The sequence below is a fragment of the Mastomys coucha genome, unplaced genomic scaffold, assembly GCF_008632895.1.
Source record: "Mastomys coucha isolate ucsf_1 unplaced genomic scaffold, UCSF_Mcou_1 pScaffold22, whole genome shotgun sequence".
Classification (NCBI taxonomy): Eukaryota; Metazoa; Chordata; class Mammalia; order Rodentia; family Muridae; genus Mastomys; species Mastomys coucha.
In genome coordinates this window covers 255830527-255855293 of record NW_022196905.1, presented here as the reverse complement: position 1 = coordinate 255855293, position 24767 = coordinate 255830527, and positions in this window count along the sequence as shown.

Sequence of the window (24767 nt, the reverse complement as noted above, 5' to 3'; positions counted from 1 at the left end):
CACTGAGGCAGGCAGAGTAAGCAGGACCTCTGGCTTTGCGGCTCTCCTTGCAGACCTCCAGTTTCTCAAACCAGGGATCCTGCTGAGACGTGGTTGGTTAGCCATTCAACCAACACACGCAGGGCTCTAGAAGCACAGCTGCAACCAGCACAGCCCAATCCCATGAGCTCAGAGCCGGTTAGGGGGAAACTGCAAAAGGGAGCCTTGAGTCAGGTTTCAATCCCAAGTTCTAGTCCTCACATCTGTAAGGCCCTGTATAAACTGACGACATGACCGCTCCTTGGTGTGGTTGAAGCAAAGGTTTTTATTGTATATGTGAGAGAGAACAGCCAGAGGCATCCATCTGGAAGAGTCCAGAGCAGAGAGAGGAAGAAGAACATGACCATCAGAATGGCCCTGACCATGAGAGAAACAGAGTGCACGCGAGTGTGTGTGCGTGTGTGTGTGTGTGTGTGTGTGTGTGTGTGTGTGTGTGTTTGTGCGTGTGCATGTATGGGGAGCATAGAGGAAGAGTGAGAGGAAGTGGGAGACAGAAAGAGGGAGAGAGACACAGTGGTGGTTTGAATATGGTTGGCCCAAGGAGTGGCATTATTAGGAGGTGTGGCCTTGTTGGAGGAAGTGTGTCACTGTGGAGAGTGAGCAATGAGACCCTCCTTCTAACCACATGGGAGCCAGTCTTCTCCTAGCAGCCTTCAGATGAAAATGTAGAACTCTCATCTCCTCCTGCATCATGCCTGCCTGGACACTGCCAGGCTCCCGCCACGATAATAAAAGACTGACCCTCTGAACCTGCAAGCCAGCTCCAGTTATGTTGTCCTTATGAGAGCTGCCTTGGTCATGGTGTCTCTTCACAGCAGTAAAACCATAACGAAGACAGGTGCAGAGAGAAAGTATATCAAAAATAGTGGGGTTATAAGAAGAGTGCATAGCTGGCTCGCGGGAGGTGGGACTGTGAACTAGAGGAAATTTAGGGTGAGAAGGGTTAGGGTGCCAGCATAAACTCTGAAATGTGTAACAGGAGGCCAGTACGTGCTTTGGTATGCTAATAGGAACCACGAATAGCCCATTGTCCTTTCTGCCACTGATAAGCAAAATGGCTCCATTTTGTAGAGGGGAACAGGCTTCACAGGTTCTCTTTTTTTTCTCTCTTTCTTTCTCTCTCTCTTTCTTTCTTTCTTTCTTTTTTTTTTTTTCTGGTTTTTTGAGACAGGATTTCTCTGTGCAGCCCTGGCTGTCCTGGAACTCACTCTGTAGACCAGGCTGGCCTCGAACTCAGAAATCCGCTTACCTCTGCCTCTCAAATGCTGGAATTAAAGGCATGCACCACCACTGCCCCGCAGACTGCTGGCTTTTGTCTAACCACCAAAAATCCTCCTGTAGTCCAGGACTGCCTTTGGAGTTTGGGGGACTGGAGTTTCCTCTGGACAGGAATTCTTGATTTTTGTAAGCCTCATTTTCCCACTGGGGAACAGGGCAGCCGTGTAGGGAGATGAGTCAGATGAGCAGGCTCTGGGCTGGGCACATCCTAGGAACTCTTCCTGGTTCTACAGGATTCTAGGGATGGCTGACACTGCAATCCTCACATGAGGGCGGGTGCAATCAATGCACTGACCTGCTGTGCCGAGAGGCAACCTGCTGTGTGTGAGGCCAAGATGGTTTACAATCAAGAAAACCTATATATTTAGCCAGCCGTGCTTGCGCATACCTATAATCCTAGCACTCCAGAGTTGAGGCAGGAGACTGATGAGTTCAAAGCCAATCTGGGGCATACGCAAAGATTCTTTATATTTGTTCACTTGCTTTGTTTTGTTTTGTTTTGTCAGAAACGAGGTCTTGCTATGTAGATCTGGCTGCCCTGGAACTCACAGAGTTGATCAAGCTGGCCTCAAACTTAAGGAGCTCTACCTGTGTCTGTCTCCCAAGTGCTGGGATTAAAGGTGTGAGAACCTTTCTTTAAAAATCAAAAAGATCTCAAAAAAACAAAAAAAAAATTAATTAATTAAAAAGTAAATAAATAAAAATCAAAAAGAAGGGGCTGGAGAGGTGGCTCAGTGGTTAAGAGCACTGGCTGCTCTTCCAGAGGTCCTAAATTCAATTCCCAGCAACCACATGGTGGCTCACAACCATCTGTAATGGGATCTGATGCCCTCTTCTGGTGTGGTGAACTCATAGACTTAAAAATAAATACATAAATCTTTAAATAAAATAAAATAAAATAAAGGTGACTTGGCAGGTAAAAATACTTGCCTCTAAGCCTGACCTAAATTCACTTCCTGGGATCCACGTGATGGAAGGAGAGAACGGCACCCACAAGTTGTCCTTTGACCTACACACATGAACCATGACACATGCATGCCCGTGTACACACATACACACATATGCACATACAAGGGTGCTTAAAAATCAAAGAGAGGGGCTGCGGGTGTAGCTCAGTTGGCAGAGTGTTTACCTGGCGTAGAGTAGAGTGTTCACCTGGCATACAAGAAGTCCTGGGTTCTAACCCCAGCACTTCATAAAGCCAACGTCTTTTCTTTTCCTGTGGCTGTGATATTATATCCTGACAAAAAAAACTTAGAAACTTACATGCTCTTGTTTGGATCCTTGTTCCTTAGCTGCAATTAGTGGCACTATTTGGCGAAGGCCGTGGAACCTTTAAAAGGTGAAGCCTGGCTGGAGGAAGTGGGTCCCGAAGGTCAGGCCTTTGAGAGATATAGGCTGCTCCTGAGTTCTGCCTGCATCCTGATCCACCATGGGGTGAGCCATCTGTGCCCCCAACACCTACCACCAGTGCCTGGTGCCTGAAGAGAAACCCTGCAGAACCTAAAATCAAACCTGGGAAGAGAGTCCCATTGAGAGACCATTTAGATCAGGAAGACATGGGAAGCTGGAACCAAACTCTGGTGTTCTGCCAGAAGCCCCAGGCCAGTGAGAGACTCTATCTCACAAAACAAGGTGGATAGCCAGACAGTGGTGGTGCACACCTTTAATCCCAGCTCTCAGGAGGCAGAGGCACGGGGATCTCTGTGAGTTTGAGACCAGGGTAGTCTACGGAACAAGTTCCAGGCCATCCAGGGCTACACAGAGAAACCATGTCTCAGGAAAACAAACAACAAAACGGTGGCTAGATCCTGAGTGATGATGCCTGAGGTTGGCCTCTGGACTCTGTATGCATGTACAGACTCACGAATGCACACGTACACCTCAACAAGCAGGAGGGAGAATGGAGAGGAACAAGAGTCAACCGTGTTCACAGCAGGGAAGATGTGCAACGAGTGGCCAGAAAGCACAGAGCCTGCAGTCTTTTTGGGCAGTTTGTAGAAAGCTGTACACACATTATCAGAGGTTCCAGCAACCCCATTGTATTTATACAAGAGAAATGTGATATGTATATGTATGTGTGTGTGTGTGTGTGTGTGTGTGTGTGTGTGTGTGAGTTCCATGCATAATTATTGCTGGCAGTCATGGGATCAGCCCTCACGTCTCTCAACTAGCAAAGGGCAAACAAGTATTCACACCCAGCAGGGACAGTGATGGCCAAAGCCCACTGAGGGTGGTCAACAGTGAGTCATGCAAAATGAAAAGATGCTGTGTTCAAGGGGTTACAAACAGTGTGATTTGGGTTTGCTATTTGGTGGGGTTTTACTTGTTTTTGCAGTGCTGGGAACAGAACCCAGAGCCCCAAGTGCTAAGCAAGCACTCTGCCACTGAGCCACACTCCCAGTCTCTCACTGGGGGATTCTAGGCAGGGGCCTTACCTGGGAGCCACATCCTAGCTCTGACCTTCGTTCTTCTTCTTTTTTTTTTTAAGGTTTATTTATTTTATGTACCTGAGTATACTATAGCTGTCTTCAGACACACCAGAAGAGGGCATCAGACCCCATTACAGATGAGATTGTCATGAGTTCAAGGCAGCATGGATTATGTAGTAAGTTGTCAATCTGGCCAGAGCTACACAGTAAGTTTTTTGTTTGGTTGGTTGGTTTGGTTTGGTTTGGTTTTTGGTTTTTCAAGACAGGGTTTCTCTGTGTGTCCCTGGCTGTCCTAGAACTCACTCTGTAGACTAGGCTGGCCTCGAACTCAGAAATCCACCTACCTCTGCCTCCCAAGTGCTGGGATTAAAGGTGTATGCCACCACCGCCCGGCTGCACAGTAAGTTTTGTAAAGTTTTTTTTTTTAAAGATGGTTGCAATAGGGGGTTGGAGAGATGGCTCAGTGGTTAAGAGCACCAACTGCTCTTCCAGACGTCCTGAGTTCAATTCCCAGCAACCACATGGTAGTTCACAACCATCTGTAATGAGATCTGATGCCCTCTTCTGGTTCAGTAAACCAGACATTGGTTCAGGTGGTGTCTATGGAACCTTGCTAAGGCAATAGGGACCTACAGCAGTCTTAGAGCAGACTGGCATACTGAACAGAATTCAACATAGAAAGACTTCTGTAGGGCTGGTGAGATGGCTCAGCGGGTAAGAGCACCGACTGCTCTTCAGAAGGTCATGAGTTCAAATCCCAGCAACCACATGGTGGCTCACAACCATCCGTAATGAGTTCTGACGCCCTCTTCTGGTGCGTCTGAAGACAGCTACAGTGTACTTACATATAATAAATAAATAAATAAATAAATAAATAAATAAATAAATAGAAAGACTTCTGTAAAGAGACAGGCAAATGCAAGCCATGCAGTAAGCACCAAACACAAGCCTGATGCCAGCTGTATGCAGGGCACTGTTCCAGAAGCTGAGATCTGAAAACGGATACAGACATGAGGTGTGTTGGTGTAGACCTATAACCCAGCAGTTTCAAAGCTGAGTCTGGAGGATCATAGGCTGAGTTCAGAGTCAATCTGAGCCACATAAGGAAACCTCTTCTCAGAGAGAGAAGCCGGTGGGGGAGAAAGAGGCTGGGGAGATGGCTCAGTTAGTGATGTGCTTGCTGTGCAAGCATGAGGATGTGAGTTCAAATCCCCAGAGCCCATGTAAAAGCTGGGTATGGCAACCTGTGCCTGTAATCCTAGTGCTAAGGCAGGTGAGATAGGAGACTCTTGGTAGCTCGCTGGACAGCCATTCTAGCAGAATTGGTGAGTTCCAGGTACAGTAAGAGACCCCTGTCTCAAAAAATAAAGTGGAAAGGGATTGAATGAGATACTCAACATGGGAGCTGGAGAGATGCCTCAGAGGTTAAGAGCACTGACTGCTCTTCTGGAGGTCCTGTGTTCAATTCCCAGCAATAGGATCTGATGCCCTCTTCTGATTTGTCTGAGGGCAGCTACTGTGTACTCATATAAATAAATAAGCCTGCTTTTTAAAAAAGATACTCAATGTGGACCTCTGGTCCCCACAAGTACACACATGTGCACACACAGGTATATATTCCCTACGTATACCCACAAGAGACAGAAAGGTGCACACGCATTCTCATTCACACACACACACACAAAACACACAGGTGAGGGGGACTAGCCCTGTAGCTCTTCCATTCTGTCAGGGAAGACAGACCATAAACAAGGGAGCTCATATATGAGATACTCATCTCAGGTGGATGAGGGACGAATCCGGGCACAGTGCCATCAAGGCTACTGGACAAGATGCCATTTGTCCTATCATCAAGCAGCAAGAGGCAGGTGACCCAAGGTCTGGTAGAGCAGCTTGGAGCATTGCACCTCCCTCCTCCAGCCCTCCAGGTTGGGGTGAATAACAGCATCAGCCCAAAGCAGAGGGACTGCCTGAGTCAGAACCGGAAAGTTTCCTCTTGGCACTCAAGGTCATGGCTGTTGCCATCACAAACAGCCCATGTTGATCCAATCACATGGGCTCCAGGACACACCTGGAAAAGCAAGCCTGACATTCAGATTTAAACCACACAAACCCAAAACCAGGGTTAAGTCGGCAAAGCAACTCTCCCTGCATCCTCTCTGCCAGCAGGGCCATCCCCTTCTCTGGCCCCTCAGTCAGGACCCTCCTGGGCTGTCACCACCAGTGTCTACAGGAGATATTTCATTATGAATTGAGCCTCTAAGTCAGGCTTAGTGCCAGCCCACCCACCATGCCCACCGGGGCATGATGGAATGGAAGTCAGACATAAGATCACCAGGCAGATGAGGGAAAAGGATGTTATTTGATGATAAGCTGGACATGCTTAGCTGTATCCACACATCACCTTGCACTCCTGTAATACTTTTCTAACCAGAAGAATCACAATCACACACTTATTTGTTGGGATATATGGGCTCTAACAAATTTGGTTTTCAATAAAATCACCTTCCTGTGTTTGGGTCATCCTTCCATAAGAGGACACACCTGGCTAAGGCAGAAGCCAGACTCTTGCTTCCCCAACTCCCGTGCAGCTGAGATAGCAATGCTCACTTTGTTCCGTCACTCAGAGGCACTGGCGCTAGTTTCCTGTTCAGAAGCCAGGAAGAGAAGCAAGTGTGAGAAGGCACACATCTGGAGAAGGTAGGACAGAGCCACCTGTCATCTGGAGAGGACAGTGGGACCAAAGGTGATGGCATCCTTAGCTGCCTAGCACCTGTTTTATTTTTTGAGATGGTGTATCTAATATCCTAGGCAGATCACCTCTGCCTCCACCTCCCAAGTGCTGGGATCATAGTTTCAGCCATCACATAAGGTTTTTTGAGTTGCTAGGGATTAAACCAGGGCTTTGCATATGCTAAAGCCATTACTCTACCAACTAAGTTGCAGAGTTACATCCTGGATCAATTCTATCTTTCGTTTTTTTGGGTTTTTTTTTTGTTTGTTTGTTTGTTTGTTTGTTTGGGGTTTTTTGTATGTTTTGTTTTTGTTTTTTAGGGTTTTTGTTTTTCTTTTCTTTTTTCTTTTTCTTTTTTTCTTTTTTGGATTTTTCGAAACAGGGTTTCTCTGTATAGCTCTGGCTGTCCTGGAACTCACTCTGTAGACCAGGCTTGCCTCGAACTCAGAAATTCGCCTGCCTCTGCCTCCCAAGTGCTAGGATTAAAGGTGTGTGCCACCACTGCCCAGCTTGTTTTGTTTTTCAAGACAGGGTTTCTCTATGTAACCCTGGCTGTCCTAGAACTTGCTCTGTAGACCAAGTTGGCCTTGGACTCACAGGAATCTGTCTGCCTCTCGAGTGCAGGAATCAAAGGTGTGAGCCACCACACTCCACCTTTTTTGTTTTAGTTCGTTGCTATCATTTAATACATTAGTTTTGGTAAGACTTCAAGAACCCCCAGCTCTGGCTTCTCCCAACTGATGGATACATTGTATTTCGATTCTTACGAGATAAAGAAACTCCTTGTAAAGCCAAGACTAGGAAGAAACTGTTTAGAGGCAAGCTCCTAACATAACTGATACAGAGTTGATGGGGTGACCTCATTGATGGGGATGTATATCAATTCAGGGCTCTGAGATTTCAAGAGTCCAAGCCATTCCCAGTATGTTCCCTCTGGCTGGCAGTTGTTGTCTTAAGATGTAAGCTCTCAGCTCCTGCTCCTGCTCCTGCTCCTGCTCCTGCTCCTGCTCCTGCTCCTGCTCCTGCTCCTGCTCCTGCTCCTGCTCCTGCTCCTGCTCCTGCTCCTGCTCCTGCTCCTGCTCCTGCTCCTGCTCCAGCACCATGCCTGCCTGCCTGCCTGCTGCCATGCTCCCCACCATGATGGTCATGAACTCACCCTCCTCTGATACAGGAATCCCAAATAAACTCTGTCTTCTATAAGTTGCCTTGGTTATAGTATCTCATCACAGCAATAGAAAAGTCACCAAAACCCCGTTTCTCCAGCTCCAGAAGTTTTGGGGGTTTGTTGTTGGTTTGGGTTGGGTTTGTTTGTTTGGTTTGCTTTTTAAGTTGTTAACAGTAGCTGTCCATAGCTGGAGGCTCAAGACAAGAAGAGACAGGACAGACCTTTGAGATTCTGTACCTGATCCTTCTGCCTCCAGCACCCAAAATGCAGTCTTGCTGATCATCATACTTAGGATGAATGATGGCTGAGCTCACAGCCCTAAACAGGACATTTATAGAACCCCCTATAACTCAAGGAATATCAGGAAAGAGGGAGCTGGCATAGTGTAAGAAACAGAATGTGGGGAGAAGGGCTGTGAACTGCCAGCTTCTGGGAATGGAACAGCCATTGCAACTGGGAACTCACTCAAGCCACAGCTGTCTGCCTTGGGGCCTGCGCAAGACTGGATGGGTCAAGAGTCAACCAGGGGTCAGGGAAGGACTCATGAGATTGTATCCCAGTCCACTCAGCTGTCGGTTTCTGGGGATGAGAGACCCATTGTCTTCATTGGTATGCCACTGTGGAGCCCACCAGGCTCCAATGGACAGTTCCAAACCCAAGGTGACACAGATGGTGCTTGTTAGAGCCCACGGGCCACAAGATGAACAGTGTGAATGTGGGAAAGGAGTGTATAGGGAAGAGGGGAGAAGATGAAAGTGGGAGGGGGTTAAGAGAGGTCGGAGTGAGAGTTACCAGAATGTACTTTATGCACAGATGACATCGTCAAAGACAAATTTGACTTTTAAAAATGTACCTATAGGCTGGGCTGTGTTGGCGCATGCCTTTAATCCCAGCATTTTAACAGAGGTGCTGAGGCAGAGACAGGCAGATTTATGAGCTTGAGGCCAGCCTTGTCTACAGAGTGAGTTCCAGGACAGCCAGGGCTACACAGAGAAACCCAGTCTCGAAAAACCAAAAACAACAACAAAAAAAGTACCTGTAACTGTCAGCAGCAGTGGTGGCTCAGGCTTAGGGGATGAAGCAGAAAGATCACAAGTTAGAGGCCAGCCTGGGCTACATACCAAAATGAGGATTGGTGGGATAGAAAGATGGCAGTTATAAATATTGACTGTTCTTCACGGGGACCTAGGTTCAATTCCCAACACTCACATGATGGCTCACAATCTATAACTCCAGTCCTGGAGGATGTCATTTATTTACTCCTCTGACCTCCATGGGCACTAGGCAGAACTCGGTACATATCCAGGCAAAACACTCACATACTTAAAAGTGATAAAATATTAAGAAGGTACTGGGATGTAGCTCAGTTGGCAGAGTTCTTGCCTGTCTTGCAAATGCCCTAGCTTAGATTTCCAGCACTGAATAAACCCAGAGTCTATTCACTGCACTGGGTTGTAATCCCAGCACTGGGGAGGCAGAGGCAGGAGGATCAGAAATTTAAGGTCATCCTCAGATACACAAGAAGTTAAGGCCAACCTAGGAAACATAAAATACCACTCCCCACAACCCAACCCCAACCCCTGCAAAAAAGAAAGAAAAAAAAATCAAGAGGATGATGAGAAAGTTCAACATACAAAAGTGCTTGCCGTCAAAATTGACTACTCAGAAGCCACATGTTGGGAGGAGAGAACTGACTCTTACAAGTTGTCCTCTGACCTGGACACACGGCATCTGTAAACATACACACATACAATATAAACATTTTTTTTCAGGTTTTTGAACCAGAGTTTCTCTATGTAGTCCTGGCTGCCCTGAAACTCACTCTGTAAACCAGGCTGGCTTCAAACTCAGAAATCTGCCTGCCACCACCTCCCAGGCACAGTATAAAAAAAATTAAATCTATATCTGTGCAGATTTTATCCATCAAAAAATAAAAATATGATCGAGGGGCTGGTGAGATGGCTCAGCCAGTAAGAGCACCGACTGCTCTTTCAAAGGTCCTGAGTTCAAATCCTAGCAACCACATGGTGGCTCACAACCACCTGTAATGAGATCTGACACCCTCTTCTGGTGCATCTGAAGACAGCTACAGTGTACTTACTTATAATAATAAATAAATCTTTGGTCTGGAGCTAGCAGGGACGGAGTGAGGCCGGCAGGAGCAAGCGGGGTTGACCAGAGAGAGCAGAGGTCCTAAAAAAGTCAATTCCAAACAACCAGATGAAGGCTCATAATTATCTGTACAGCTACAATGTGTATTCATATGCATAAAATAAACAAAACAAATCATATATATATACATATATGTATATAGTCAAATGTCAAAGAAGACAAAATGGAAAAAGACAGACGGTTGTTAAACACTGGGCAGAAAGTTCTTCAGACAATGACTCTCCCACCTCAGCCTGCATTTCTGCATTTTTCAAACATCAGTAACTAGATATTTGGACATCAATCATCAGACGAAGTAGCACAGAGAGGATCCAGAGGCGGCAGGACGGGAGATGCTTACAAATCACAAATGTGATAAGGGACTCCTGTCAAGAACTCTTTTGTTTGTCTGAGGCGAGCTAGATGTTTGCTACATAGATTATGCTGGCCTTGAACTCATAGCAATCCTCCAGCATCAGTCTCCCAGTGTATGGACATGAGTCACAACACTTGGCTTTGAATGAATTCTATAATTAAGAGATAACACAATTAAATGTGGAAAAAGAATGCAAAGAGATATTTTCTCACCTGAAGAGAGGCACGTGGCCAAAAAATACGCATAAAGATGGCTAAGGGATGGCGCACTGAAATGGGAGGCCATTTCACACCTGCGAGGTTAGGAAAAATGTATATGTATGTATGTATGATGTATGGTGTATATGTATATGATGTGTATATATATATGTGTGTGTATATGATATATGTACATGTGTATGAATATGATGTATATGTGTGTATATGATGTATATCTGTGTATGTATATGATGTATATGTGTATGAATATGATGTATATGTGTGTATATGATGTATATCTGTGTATGTATATGATGTATATGTGTATGTATATGATGTATATGTGTGTATGAATATGATGTGTATGTATATGACATATATGTGTGTATGTATATGATGTGTATGTGTATGTATATGTATATGATGTGTGTGTATATGGTGTATATATGTATGTGTATATGATGTATATATGTATGTGATACATATGTGTATGTGTATGTATATGATTTATATGTATATGATGTAACAAAGTCTCTCTGTGTAGCTCCCCCTGGCCTTGAACTCTCGATCTTCCTCCCTCATTCCCAGGTTTAATGATGATAACCATAACCCACCACACCCAAGTAGAATAGCTAACTGGGGAAAAAAAAAAAACAGAAGCTGGGCCTGGGTGGCTTGGGCCTGTCATCCCGATCACTCTCAAAGCTGAGACAGAAGGACCATGAGCTCAAAGCCTGCCTTGGTTACTGAGTAAGTTCAAGCAAGGAGAGCCTGAGCAAGTTAGTGAAATCCTATATTGAAACCAAAAGTAAAAGGAGGTCTGGAGATATGGCTTAGTGGTAGAGCACTTGCCAGGAACACAGGGTGCCCTGGGTTCAATTCTCGGTTCTGTAAAATGAATAGATTTAAGACAAGAGTTGATGTCGAGTGCTAAGGATACTGCGTTGAGGGGGAAGGGAGGGTAATATGGTGATATCGCTGTCAAAGCACCTGCTAGCTGTTCAGAGGCTAAACACAGACTCCTGTGTGACTCAGCCATCCCACTCCTAGGTAAATACCTGGGAAATCAAGGCATGTCCACACAGAGACTGGGGCATGAATAAGCTGTGCTATTCATGGTAACCAAGACTGGAAAGAACCCGGATGCCCATCCTCCAATGGACAGGTCAATGAGAAGTGTCCTATTCACATAACAGAATATTACTCAGTCATAAAAAGGAAGGAAGTGTGCTTCCATACTCTAGCATGGACTGATTGTAACAACATAGAGCTAAAGAAGTTAATCAGGAACAGAAGAGGGTGGTTCCATTTTACATGCAGTGCCCATAATGGTGCCACACACCTTTCTCCACAAAGAAAATAGGGTTGGGATTGAAGCAGGAGATAACACGGAGCTACTGCTTGGTGGGAAAGGTGTTCTGACTGGTGATGGAAAGGTTCCAAGGCTGTGGTGAGAGTGTCATGGCCCTGTCAACACGCTAAACACATGGAACTATACACTTATATGACCACTGCATGGAAAAGGACTCCATGAAGCTGTTTTTTAAATATAGAAAAACAAAGACAAATGAATAAACATGGATGGCTATAACCCCAGCACTTGGAAAGTCAAGGCAGAAGAATCAGAAGTTCATGCCACCTTCAGCTACGTGGCAAGTTTGAAGCTAGCCCTATGTGAGATGCTGTCTCAAAACTAAAGAGGACTAGGGAGATAGTTCAGTATAAATAGATAGTTCAGTATAAATAAAATGCTCACCTCACAAGCATGTGGATCTGTTTGATCCCTGGAACCAACATTAAGAAATAAACAAACAAACAAACAAACAAACAAAAAATAAGCAAAGAAAGAAACAAAGAAAACAAGAAAGAAGGAAACAAAGAAATAAGCAAAGAAAGAAACAAAGAAACAAAGAAGCAAAGAAAAGAAACAATGAAAGAAAAGAAGAGAAAAGAAAAGAAAAGAAAAGAAAAACTGGCCATGGTGGTACATACTGGTACATTCTTGTAATCCCAGCACTTAGGGGTTGAGGTGGAGGTTGAAGGATCCCCGAGCTCACAAATCAGCCAACAAAGCCTACTCTGCACATTCCAGGCCAATGAGAGACCATGGATCACAAAACCAAGATGAATGATGTCCCAAGGAATGTTTACCTCTGGCTTCTATACACGTGCATATGCACCACACATACATCTACAACCCTGAACACCAACACACTATATACACATATATACACTTAATAAGTGAATATTTTAAAAGCACAGGATGTAACTAGGAGCATAGATGAAATGAGTCCCTGCCTAGCATGCATGATTTCCAGGCCACATACACCGGGCACGCTAGTACACCGGGCACGCTAGTACACTGGGCACGCTAGTACACCAGTAATCCCAGCACTTGAGAGACAGAGAAGCAGGAGGATTAGAAGCTCAGATCATCTTTACCCACACAGTGAATGGGAGAGCAAGCTGGGCACCAAAAGAGCCTGGGGAGATGGCTCAATAGTGAAGCACTTGCCTTGCAAGCACACCTTTGATCCCTCTGGCTCTAGGAGGCAGAAGCAGATGGATCTCTTAGGAGCTCAAGGCCAGCCTGGTCTACATAGCAAGTTTCAGGACAGTCAGGGCTACACAATGAGACTGTCTCCAAAAAAAGAAAAGAAAAGAAAAGAAAAATCAAAACAAAACAACAAACAAACAAACAACAACAACAATAACAACAAAAAAAAAACAGATTTTCAGTACCACATTATGGCAAGACAGGAGACTGAGCCACCCAGGGCCTTCTGACTGCCTCCAGCAAGCTGGGGTGACAGTTGTAGAATGCCACACCCAGCTTCATGACATAATCCTGATCATTCTACTTAGCACAGTATCATAGGTATCAGCATGTCCCTGCTCTTGCCCCTTTATAGGAAGCACTAGGTAGATCAGGGGTCCACATTCACAAGCTCCATCCCAGGCACTGCGTCAACCCTCCACCACCGAAGCAACCACCATACAGTGGTTACCTTCCCAGGTCCCAATGCTAACATACTGCAAAGAGAAGTACACTGCTTTGCGGATTTCCAAATGGACCACTCCCAGCATGAAGCGGGAGGGTAGGGTGAAGTCAGAGAGGTAACAGGGGCAGGGTGGATACCTCATCCCTTACACCGCAGGCACGGTAGCAAACCCAGTCTGAGGTCCTTGAGTCATAGACTTGGCATGATGCCCAAAGAATAAAGCCCTGCTGGGTGGGGCCTTGAGTTTTTTCTACAATTACTGAAGTCAGGTGGACAAGGATATGATGGGGATAATGGTCTCATATCAGCTTAATGCTACCTATGGAAAAGAGTCCCAGCCCAGTGGGAGCCCAGGCTCAGAGGCAAGCCCGATGCCAAGGTCTCCCTTCCCAGGTTCCAATTACACTTGTACCTCTAAAGGGGCCAAGACACGGCCCTTCGCCTGAACCCATCAGGCCTCCCTCCCATCCTTCATCCAGGCTGGGGCTGCCAACTTCCTGGCCTTACTTGTTCCTTTAGAAACTGAGCTCCAGAGTGGGTCAGTCACAGAGAATGAATGTGGTCAAAGGTGAGAGGGAATCCTCCAGGCCTGAGCCTTGCTGGTATCCCTGGGCTAACCCTCAGGGTACCTTATCATTATTCCTTAGCTTTGATCTGCAGGAGAAACTTGAGAAATTGAAGAGGAAACCTTGAGTCCTCAGGAGGGACAAAAGTCAACCTCCAACGAATGTCGCTTGGAGAGATGAGATCTGTGTGCTAACACCAGAACAGGGAGAGCCAGGCCCAGGTCCACCCCTGCCCAGAGCCCAAGAACCAGCCTACACTTGGGTCTGAGTACTGAGTACTAAGTACTGAGGACTGTAGGGACCACACACCTGTGACACTCACTATATCCCACACAGAGGAGTAGTGGAGCTAGGGTCTGACCCCACTGTATGTGTCTCTTGATTTCCTACAGCCCTGTCCACAGTATGGCAGGATGCTATTTCCCAATGTCTGCCCTGCCTAGCACCCCAAATGCTTTGGACATTGGTGGTGCATGTCTTTAATCCCAGCACTTTGGAGGGAGAGGCAGGGAATCTGCCTAGTTCCAGACAGTCATAGCTACATAGAGAAACCCTGTCTCAAAAAAAAAAAAGAAGAAAGATAAAAGAAAAAAAGAAAAAGAAAAGAAGAGAAAGAAAGGAAAGAAAAAAGAAAAGAGAGAAAGAGAAGAAAAGAAAAAGAAAAAAGACAAAAAGAAAAAGAAACAGTATTCCACTAATCTGGAAAACCTGGAAGACTTTGTGTGTGTGTGTGTGTATGTGTGTGTGTGTGTGTGTGTGTGTGCATGACCTACTAAATTGAAATCAAGATAAAGTCAATAATTCTAATAGAACCACAGAATTCAATGAAATAAAAACAATATTTAAGCAGGGTGGTGACTTTAAGCTTAGCACTGGTGAAGCAGAGGCAGGTAGATCTCTGAATTTGAGGCCAGACTGGTCTACAGAGGGAATTCCAGTACTGCAGGGTTTTTCCACAGAAAAACCCTGTCTTGAAAAACAAACAAACAAACTCCAAAAATTTAAAATGTCTTCCAAATAAGCTCAGGGCCAGATAGACTGAGGTCAGAACTTTACCAGACCCTGTAAGAGAACTAACACCAACACTCGTCAGTGTGCCAGACAATAGAAACTGAAAGAATAGTTCCAATTTCTTTTGTTGTTGTTGACTGCAATATTACCCTGATACCAAAACCAGATAGACTCAAACAGCAAAAGAAAATTATATGTCTTCATCTCTGATGAATATGAAGGCGAAAACTCTCAATAAAACAGAATTCAGGAATGCATCAAAATATTCTCCACCGTGTTCAACTTGGTTTCATCTCAGAGATATGGGGATGGTTCAAAATACATATATCAATAAATGTAATCTACCGCATAAATAATTAAAGAACAACCACCCATTATCATGTCTTTCCATGAAAAAAGGTCTTTTGACCAATTCCAACATATCTTCATGATAAAAGTCCCTTAGAGCCGCTCCCAAGAGTTCTTGAGGCCTCTCTGCTCTGCCAGAGCCACTGCACACAGCCACAGCCACCTCCCTCCTTCCCTCTACCCAGGGGAAGAGGAAGTGGTCAGAGGCCAGCAAGGGAGAACCTGAAAGAGGACGTGTCCCAACCCCGGCCACCCCCACCCTGCTGCGGAAGAGTGGACTTGAGCTGGGGTTCCCAGAGTTTCCCCACTAGGAAAGACAGAGCCTGCTGAACTCCAACACTGATGTCCAGGCCTCCAGACCCCAGAGTAGGGGAGATGGAATGAGAACCCCCAAACCAACACCCAGCACTCTTCAGGCTCAGAGTCATGAGGATGAAGCCCTGAAGAACAGTGAAGACTACGTATGCCTCTGGTGCTGGGTGTTTGAATCCTGGCTGGGGGTTGGAGTGATATTGGCAGAGTCCTTTTTGCTAAGAGCTGAGGTGAGAACCCATGAGGTGCAGACACAGCATGTTCAAGGCATTGGTTGTTATGCAGTCAGAGTTAAATAAATGTCAGTGGTATTATATACCTGGGGCATCTCTGGGGTCTGGGGTTCACAGGTTCTTTTCTTCATGACCCTGAGGTGAGGGCTTTGCCTGTTTAGAGTATTCCTGGAGAAAAGCAACTGTGAGTGGAGCAAGTATTGTACAACTCCACTTGGGTTGTGTACACATCCGTGTGCAGGTGCATATGTTTAAGTGGAGGCTGGAGATCAGAGTTGGATGGCAGCCTCTGTCATGTTCCGCCTTCATTTTGAGCCAGGCTCTCTCCTTAAACCCCAAGATCACTGATTCACCTACATAGTCCTCCAGGGAGACCCAGGGATCTTCCTGACTCTGTCTCCTCAGTGCTGGGGATACATGCCTGTGCCTTCATGTTTGGCTCCCCTCCACCCCCCTTTTTGGGGGTTTGAGACACTCCCAAGATCTCACCTCACTGTGTAATCCTTGCTGGCCTGAACTTGCTCTATAACCCATGGAACCCATGCTGGCCTCAAACTCACAGAGATCCAACTGCCTTCTGAGCACTGGAATTAAAGGCACACACTACCACACTCAGACCGGTGCTTGGCCTCCAGGGATCCAGACTCAGGTCCTAATTCTTGGACAAGAAACACTTTACTCAATGAGTTCTCTCTCCACCACCCCCCACTCCACCCTCCAGAAACTCTTAAGGACAAGCATGAATAACCCCTTTATTTGCAGAGATCCATTCTGAGCCCATTGGCTACACAGTATAATCATCAAATACCTCCAGGGCCTGGGGGGCGGGGGTAGGCAGAGCCCTGCTGCCTCCCTGGATGGAGTCAGTTTAGTCAAGAGAGAGTGACAGTGGACAGATCTAGACAGGTGCCATCATGCAGCTGTGTGCAGCTCATTATATCTTTTTGGATGTGGGGACTTAGGAGTCACACAAACAAATCCTACACAGAAACTCCAAATCCAGACTCACAAGCCACATAAACTACTTTCCCCAGAATGCATCACTCTGGACTACATTTCCTAGAATGCAGAGAGGTCATGTTGCTGCCTCATTTCTGGACCTGGTGACTTCTGGGAGTTTTGGTCTCCACATGTACTAGAGCCAGAAACCCTTGGGTCTCATGTGGACAAATAGATGTGTTTATAAACCAGGAGACTCTAGGGGATCCATAGGCACCTTGCATCCCATTTCAGCCTACAGACTGGTTTTATTTTGCAGCCACTTCTGGGTCTCGTGGGGGCTATAAAAGCTATTATACCATCTTGAAAGCAGAAAATGTGCATATTCATCTCTTTCCCTGAAACCTAGCCACATGCCAGCCTAAGCTGGGACGCCTTTGGATTATTCACCTCATAACCAGTTGTCTGTGGCCAGCAGTCCATGAAGTAGACGTTTCTGGATATGTCAGGTGATACGGACTCAAGTAGTGTTTTGCTAAGGCAAGACCTTGGGAGGACACGTGATGTTTGGAGAGAGTATAAATAGGACTCAACAGACAGTGACAGTGCACTTGCATAGCTAGCCTTGCAACATTTTGTTGGTCTTAAAGTATTTGTCTTCACTGATCTTCGCTTTCTTGAGAGAGGCACCGCAGAGAACATCTCCTGGTGTTCCAGCTGGTCCTGGTAGCTCATACTGACTCATGCTGATTCAGGGGAGGCCTGGCAGTTTCTGCTGGATTGTTCCACTGCTGCTGATTCCTGTTTGATATCCTGACACTACTGAACTGGACTTCTGGTATCCTCACAAACAGAGATTGGAATCACCCCAAGGAACTACTTCTCAACAGGTCCACATCCCCTTGTCCTATTTACCATCTTTTCTCCCCTGCCTTTGGATGGTGGACTAGAAGTGGGGTTGAAGCATTTGAGAACCCTTATCGCAAGTAGGTTTTAAAAAAAAATCTAAATCTACAGGTCTAGTCACTGGCCGATGTTATTTTGAACACAGCTCTGAGCTACATTTGTCTCCAAGTGATCCTGAACAGAGTTCAAAGTTAGGAAGACAAGAGGTGATCTAACAGGAGGATATTCTGTCTTAAGAGGCTGTCTGGGGCCAACGAGATGGTTCAGTGGGTAAGGTACTTGGTATGCAAGCCTGGCCACCTGAATCAGATCCCCAGTGGAAGAACTGACTCCCAAAAATTGTCCTCTGACCTCCACAGATGTAGTGGCATCCACACTCACACAGTAACAGTAATCAAATACATATTTTTTTTTCAAAGAGAGAGAGAGATCCAGCGGTTACAAGAGACTAAATAGGGCCACCCTCTTTCCTATGCTTTGGGTCATTGAGCAGCACTAGGTTATGTGAATGTCCTGTCCAATGAGTGGGAGTTGAAGGAAGAGTGGTTACTGGCTTAGGACAGTGGTGATCCACTAGGGTGGGACCTCCTGACCTGGGCTTTGCCAGGAGAGAAGCCTCCGGCATCCTGACCAGAGAGCCTTTCCTCTCACAGTCCTGGAATAACAAGGATGTGAACCCCAGTTATGTGCCTGGGTTCATTACAGAAAGAACCACTCTGTGGTTCTCACATTCTCTCCTGAAGGTTAACAAAGCAGCAAGAGCCAGGCGGTGGTGGCACATGCCTTTATTGTTGTTGTTGTTTGTTTGTTTGTTTGTTTGTTTGTTTCCAGACAGGGTTTCTCTGTATAGCCCTGGCTGACCTGGAACTCACTTTGTAGACCAGGCTGGCCTCAAACTCAGAAATACCCCTGCCTCTGCCTCCCAAGTGCTGGGATTAAAGGCCTGTGCCACCACCGCCCGGTGCATGCTTTTAATCCCAGCACTTGGGAGGCAGAGGCAGGTGGATTTTTGAGTTTGAGGCCAGCCTGGTCTACAGAGTGAGTTTTAGGACAGCCAGGGCTATACAGAGAAACCCTGTCTCAAAAAATAAAACAAAAACAAACAAACAAACAAAAACCAAAGCAACAAGAAAGTTCCAGAACATTCTTTGAAAAAGCATCCCAATGTGGAGATGAAAGTGAGACCTTTTTGCTTGAAGAAACCCAGAATTTTTCTTCTTTCCTCTTTCCTTCCCAAGCTGCCCAGGCTGGCTTGTAGCCCACCATCTTCCCACCTCAGCATGCCTAGTATTAGGATGACAGGTTTTCACCACCACACCCAGTGAGGAATCCAATCTTGTTTTTTCCTTTTTCTTCTGTCCTAGAGTCTTTCAAGAATTATAGTTCCTAACCCAGCATGCCACCAAATGCCTGTAATTCAAACACTACAACTGTGGAGACAAGAAGATCACAGGTTCAAGGCCAGCCTTGGCTACCTATCAAGTTCTAAGCCAGCCTGGGCTACATGAGACTCTGTCTTCCAAGTAAGCACTGTTGCAAACCTTTCCTGATGTTATTTGGGGCAGTTCATGTTCATTCTGGCTTTCTTCCCAAGCATGCCTCCCATCCTCAACTCTGATAATCCTCCTATTTGTAGAATACCAAACCATTTTGGAAATTTAGGGTTATAAGTAAGGAAAATCATTCCTCCTGGTAATTGTTTTGTAGAGTGTATGAACTATTGGACCTGGGGAGATAGCTCAGTGGGAAAGAGTGCTTGCTGTGCAAGCATGAGGATCTGAGTTCAAATCCCCAGCCCTCGTGTTTTTGTTTTTGATTTTTAAAGAAAGGCTGGGTTTGAATGCACATGTGCCTGGAGACCCAGCAAGAGGATACCCATGAGTTCCTCCTGGTTGCCAGCCTAACTCCAGGCTCAGTGAGAGACCCTGTCTCAAGGGAATAAGGTACAGAGTGAGCAGGCAGGACAGCCCTCCCCTGGCCCCTGTATGAGTGTGTATGCGCATGTGCACACACACACACACACACTAACACAGAGAGACACTTTATTTGCATAGTGCTGCTACCACCCTAGGACTTCTACAGAAGCTAGAGATGGTTTACTGCACACAGGGGAAGTGTGAAAGTGGCACGCAGACATGCGTCCTTATAGATAAGGGACCTGAACATTCAAGTTTTGGGTATCTGTTGTGGGGAGTGGGTCCCAATGTTCTCAGAACTTTCTTGAGAGATTGTGCCTCAGGTCCCCTGTGTAGGGAAGGCCCATTCGCCCTCAAAGGGCCTACCTAAGAGATAGGCATGCTCTGTCCAAAGCTAACAAACATCAACAGGGACACTACAGCGACCCTCAGCCATCTGAAGATCATTCGAGGTGAACTCCGGGCCCTGTGATGAGATCTGCTCCTCACTGTCAGAGGGGATGTTCCTGGGTGGCTAGTGAGCTCCCTGACATCACCTTGGCCTTGACCCTCCCAGTGCATAGCCCTGCATCCTCTAGGAACTGGGCACGATGTCCTGAGAAGGCTTTCAGAATTGATGTCAAATTACATTCTGTCATCTGGAATCTTCCATGGCTTCTAGCACCTGCTGGCCAACCCTGGTCATGCAACACCCCCGTTCTATCTTTCTACCACTCCATACACCCCGCTAGCCCCTCAGGGCTCTGCCTGTTTGAAGGAGCCTTTAGCTTCCGGCCCTCTGGCCACACAGGTCTTCCCACTGGGCCCTAGTCTATGTCAGGGTAGATACTGGGCAATGAATCACATAAAAAATTGCTAACCAAGAACTGGAAACTGGCAAGATTCCAAGTCCCCATGTCACCCCACACTGTCTCTCTCCATCAGACAGAGAACGACATTGTCATGCTAGGTGAGGCTGAGAAAAAGGAGATCACACCACTCCACAGAGCAGTTCTGAATGCATCTTGACTCCACAGAGAAGTCCTGAATGCATCTTGACTCCACAGAGCAGTCCTGAACGCATCTTGACTCCACAGAGCAGTCCTGAACACATCTTGACTCCACTGAGCAGTCCTGAACGCATCTTGACTCCACAGAGCAGTCCTGAACGCATCTTGACTCCACAGAGCAGTCCTGAACGCATCTTGACTCCACAGAGCAGTCCTGAACGCATCTTGACTCCACAGAGCAGCACTGAAACACATCTTGACTCCGGAGGGCTTCACGTTAGTGTATATCCTGCTTTCAGGATCCTTTGGAAAATTCTGGAGACTCCTAGAGAACTTTCCAGAAATGGAGAATTCTCCTGAGCTCTGCCCCAGAGGAAAGTCCTAGCCTGAAGGCCTGAAGCTCAGTTCTGCCTCACTATCCTGTCAGCTGTGTGGCTCTGGGCCAGTTATTGCCCCTCTCTGGGCCTCTACTTCTTGAATATGAACTAATGGTCCTCGGGTCATGGGTACTCTCTAGGGAAAAACATAGAGGAACTGTAGCCCTGCTTGTGATTAACCCCAAACTGTCTGGGATCCAGAAGCACCCCTGAGTGCTAAAATAATTGGAGGTCGGGCTGGAGAGATGGCTCATAGGTTAGGAGCACTGGCTGTTCTTCCAAAGGTCCTGAGTTCAATTCCCAGCAACCATATGGTGGCTCACAACCATCTGTAGTAAGATTGGTGCCCTCTTCTGGCCTGCAGGCATACATGCAGGCAGAATGCTATATACATAATCAATTAATAAGTCTTTAAAAAAATTAATTGGAGGTCTCCCTTTCCCGGTCTAATCCTAAAAGCTGTCACCACAGGACACTTAGACCATGTGGCATGACTTTCTCCACTGCTGGGCAGTACCACACAACATCCTGAGGCAGTGCCCCACCCCCTCCAGGCCCCACCAAGTTCCGCCCTAACTTTCATTTCCCTGTCTGTGGTCTCTGCGCCGCCGGTCCGGTATACCTTCTAAACAGGTACCCCCAAAACTCACTGGGGCACTAGCTGTCAATCGGGGTGACTGTGACTCCCTAGGTAGGCTTTCTAGACCCAGCAAGTAAAAACACACGATCTTTGGGACACAGTGACACAGAAAGACATGAGTCATTTATCTGCAATTAAATGAAATGGGCAGCCCATGTCTTACACACCAGCTCTATGCCTAAGAGACATCTGCCTGTCTGGAGACGTGTCTATCCCACCTGGTAATGCCTCTGGATGTCATCAAGGCTAGGGGGTAAGGGGTTCCTTGGCAGAGTACAACCCAGGCACAAGTGCCAGGAATGCTTGGAGTACAGGACCCTGTGTCTATATACGCCACAGAACACTCAGGACCACATCCAAAGGCACAGTGGTCAGGTTGGGGAAACCAAGGCACGGGTGCAGTGTCTCCATTGTCTTGCGCTGTGATTTCTTTCTGCTAAAGTCAACGTAGAGTTGTGTAGAGTATCCAGGAAAGGAAGGGGCGGGGAAGGAAGGGTGGAGCCCTCCAGGGTTCTCACCTCACCTCACCACCCGCACTGGACACTGGCTGACCTGCTAGACTGTTACTGATCGGGCCACCAGGGGGCAGCAGAGACTGGGAAGTGCATGCAAGTCCCTCCCACCCCAACTCTTGATCTAGGAAGGCTGGGGAGTTGGGGGGCGGGCAAGGACACTGGGGGTGGGATTCTATTTCCCAGACAGGGTTGAAAACCACAGGTTCAAGGTTCTGAGTTTGGGGTCTTTTTTTTTTTTTTTTTTTTTTTTTTTTTTTTGCACCATTTGTGTAGCAGTGACCTGAGGGCTGTATAAATCTACCAACGTGGAGGCCACACACATGTGGTATATACACGGTGGTGAAAGGAAGGAGGTTTTAATGCGCGCATAGATGATGGGGGCCCAGGGAGGGCTTGCTACCTTCCTCTTGATTTACTTGTGAGTTTAATGTTACCACGGCAAGAGAAACCGGCCTTTGATCAAGGAGATGAAAATATTTGAGGAAGATAATCTTGCTCTGCATGGATTAGGACTTTACATGAAGAGCTATGAGATGGCTCAGTGGGGTAAAGGGGCCTGCGGTTAAGCCTGACAACCTGAGTTTGGTTCTTGGGACCCACATGGTAGGAAAAAAAAACCCAACTCCTACAAATTGTCCTCTAGCCTCTATGCGCTCAAGTCACACACACACACACACACACACACACACACACACGTGCACGCTCACATGTGCATACACACACACTGAATGAATGAATAAATAAATGAATAAATAAATAAATAAATAAATAAATAAATAAATAAATAAAATAAAGGCATGCACCTTTAATCCCAGCACTTGGGAGGCAGAGGCAGGTGGATTTCTGAGTTTGAGGCCAGCCTGGTCTACAAAGTGAGCTCCAGGACAGCCAGGGCTATACAGAGAAACCCTGTCTTGAAACAAACAAACAAAAAATAAAAACAAAGAAAAAAGCAAACAAATAAAATCACATGGGGCATTAACTAGCAAGTGTCTTTCTTCCTTTCTTCCTTTCTTTCTTTCTTTCTTTTTTTTTTTTTTTTTTTTTTTTTTTTTTTTTTTTTTTTTTTTTTCTTGTTTGTTGTGCTGTTTTTGGTTTGGTTTGGTTTTGACTGAGGGTTTCTCTGTAGCATGCCCAGCTAGGGGCCTTGCTTTTTAAACAGTCCCGTGGGTGGAACCCAGGGCCTCATATCTGCTAGGCATGAGCTAGTTCCTCAGCCACAGTGAGTCCACTGTTTACATTCTTAGGGACGCTTTAAAAGCCAGTTTCTATAAAACAGACAATTAAAGAGTTACCAGGCGGTGATCACAGGTGGTCCTGATTTCAAAATATAAAAATGAGAAAGAATAAGGGAGGAGAAGCAAACCAATGTGAAGGTCTCCAAACACTGATGATGAATGAACACATGAGCACAATGTGGGGTGTGGGCCTGTGAGATGGCTCAGCACGTCAGGGAGTTTGTGATGAGCTTACAACGTGGGCTTAATCCCTGGGAGTCCCATGGTAGAAGAGATCCAACTCCCAGATATCGTCCTCTACTCTCCACTTGTACACTGGGCACACGTGTGCCTGCATACACACACACACACACACACACACACACACACACACACAATTACTTGTGTCTACACAAAACGCAATAAACAATTCTAGAGTGGGACATGTATCTCTATACATGGAATAGAATATTCCATGGAATATTATACAGCCACAAAAAGGACATCAGTAACGACCCATGCTACGATGAGGATGACCCCGGGAAACATATTCAGTGAGATTAAGCCATACATCATTTGAATCCACTTATCCAAGATCCACAAAGTAGCTTAATGGAGCAGATAGAGATGCACATCGGAAAGAAATTGTCAGGCACTGAGAGAGGAGATCGAAGTAAAGAGTTAGTGACCTGTGTGTAGAAAAAAAAAAATGATTCAAACAGGGGATACGGGTGGAGCTCAGGGTGTGTGGCATGTGTAAGGCGCCAGGCTCCATCTCCAGCAATGTGGCCCACACAAGAAGGCTAAGATGATGCATTTAGGGTATACACATTTTATTTATTATTTTATGTAAGTACACTGTAGCTGTCTGGAGACACTCCACTGTGTCAGATCTCATTATGGATGGTTGTGAGCCACCATGTGGTTGCTGGGATTTGAACTCTGGACCTTTGGAAGAGCAGTCAGTGCTCTTAACCACTGAGCCATCTCTCCAGCCTGGGTATATACATTTTTATTACTTTTAGCAGTGCCTGGGGGCAGGGCATGCACACTCCATAGCACACATGTGAAGGTCAAAGGACAACTTACAGGAATTGGTTCTCTCCCTCTACCTGGGGTTCCTGGAGATTTCAACTCAAATCGTCAGGGTTAGTGGCAAGCTCCCTCAGCCAGTGAGCCATCTCATTGTCCAGTGCTTGCTGACGGCATGCAACAGAAACAAAAATGTGTTTCCACAAACAATGTGACACATCTCTTGCTCAGGTAATTTAAAATGTTTAGGGGGACTTTCCCAAGCAGCCAGGGACCAGAGCTAGTTTGGGGCTAGTCTCAGGTCTTGATACCCTGGGGAAATAGTTAGTGCCTCCAGATGTTTATCTGCTTATCCGAAGATTTTTTTTTTTTTTAAGGATATGTGCAGACAC